The sequence below is a fragment of the Wasmannia auropunctata genome, unplaced genomic scaffold (assembly GCF_000956235.1).
Source record: "Wasmannia auropunctata unplaced genomic scaffold, wasmannia.A_1.0 LD334939.1, whole genome shotgun sequence".
In the NCBI taxonomy this organism is placed as follows: Eukaryota; Metazoa; Arthropoda; class Insecta; order Hymenoptera; family Formicidae; genus Wasmannia; species Wasmannia auropunctata.
In genome coordinates, this window is record NW_012027951.1 from 2,032 (window position 1) to 3,052 (window position 1,021).

Below are 1,021 nucleotides of genomic sequence, written 5' to 3' on the forward strand. Positions count from 1 at the left end.
TGTAAAAGTTCAAAATATTTCGCAAGTTTTAAAATAAAATAAAAATTTCTTCCTGACTTATACTTTCCAAGATATGCAGTTAAAAAACGTCTCTTGCTTATTTTTACAATAACTTTTTAAATAATTAATACTTTTAACTAAAATTATAGAAATAAAAATAGAAAATTCTAGTCTTGTCAAATACTAAGAGAATATTAATATTAAACAAAATCGTATACCTGACTTTAAAGCGTTGGTGAACTGGCATGGAAATTGTTTTACTTAATTTTACCTTTTAAAACATAGTTGCTTTTAATTTCAGAAACGATACACGATAATATATCAGATAATACAGAGTATTTTCCTAGACTCAAAAAGAGGAAGAATATAAATTCCTCTTCTAACAAAAAAGAGTCACAAAGATAAGAGAGCAAAATAAAATAAATAAGAAACACTGTTCCAGCTGTAGACAACTAAAAGGTTTATTTTAATGCTTACTTAACAATTTTATACAAAATTTTCTAATATTTCTAATTTTATAATATTCAACGTTAAAACTACGAGGTCTGTTCAAAAAGTATCGCGAATTTTGAATTTCCGCGGGTTACGTATATTCGATTTCGATTTTTTTGTGGCGTTATGTTGGTACTCATGTCTCTCACTTACGCCGACAAGTTCGGCCATTTTGAATGTTTAGTTAATTTTTGACAGCTGCTTTGCTTGTACGTATTTTGGCTTGTCTTCGATTTTTGCCTATTCCAAAAAATGAAAAATCAAAGAATCTGTATCAAATTTTGTGTGAAAAACAAAATTAAGTGCGCGGACGCATTCCGAATGTTGACTGTGGCATATGGTGAAGTTACCTTGGACCGAAGCAACGTTTATCGGTGGTACAAAATGTTCTCAGAGGGCCGAGAAGATGTGAACGACGAAGAGCGTGCCGGACGAGCACGTCAACAACAGACGAAAACATTGATGAAGTGAAGAAAATAGTATTGGCCAATCGTCGAATCACCGTTAGAGAAGTTGCTGAGGACCTAAA

The 1,021-nt window shown here is 31.7% G+C and overlaps 1 pseudogene; it reads left to right on the top strand.

Annotated features, from left to right (window-relative positions):
* The first annotated feature begins 813 nt into the window (after window positions 1–813).
* The window catches only part of LOC105457858, a 1,280-nt pseudogene continuing 1,072 nt past the window's right edge, over window positions 814–1,021 (top strand).